Below are 387 nucleotides of genomic sequence, written 5' to 3' on the forward strand. Positions count from 1 at the left end.
AAATTCTGGCTTAAGTAAATTTTTTATCTCAGTTTTTACTATTCATTTAAAATTAGACAAATCTGCTATTATTTTAATCTCCAATCTGTTATTTATCAGTTCAGATCGTTTTTTAATGCTTTGATAACTAGCAGAAGACACTAACCAATTTTAAATTCCAGTTGCGCAGATGGGGCACGTTGTAACACTGCGTTACAATGTGCTATTCTATGACATTAGCGATGTAATTTACACTATTTACTTAAATGAATTTTAATGAGAAACAACGAGAAACAGGTGAAACATTGACAGGTGACAGTCAATGTTTAATGTTTAGAAATTATTATTTCAAGACATGTAAAGCATTTTGGCTCGTTTATGTGGGCCGTCCCAAGCATGGTTGCAATG

This window comes from Sinocyclocheilus rhinocerous, unplaced genomic scaffold, assembly GCF_001515625.1.
Source record: "Sinocyclocheilus rhinocerous isolate Xijiao unplaced genomic scaffold, SAMN03320098_v1.1 scaffold2267, whole genome shotgun sequence".
NCBI classification, from domain to species: domain Eukaryota; kingdom Metazoa; phylum Chordata; class Actinopteri; order Cypriniformes; family Cyprinidae; genus Sinocyclocheilus; species Sinocyclocheilus rhinocerous.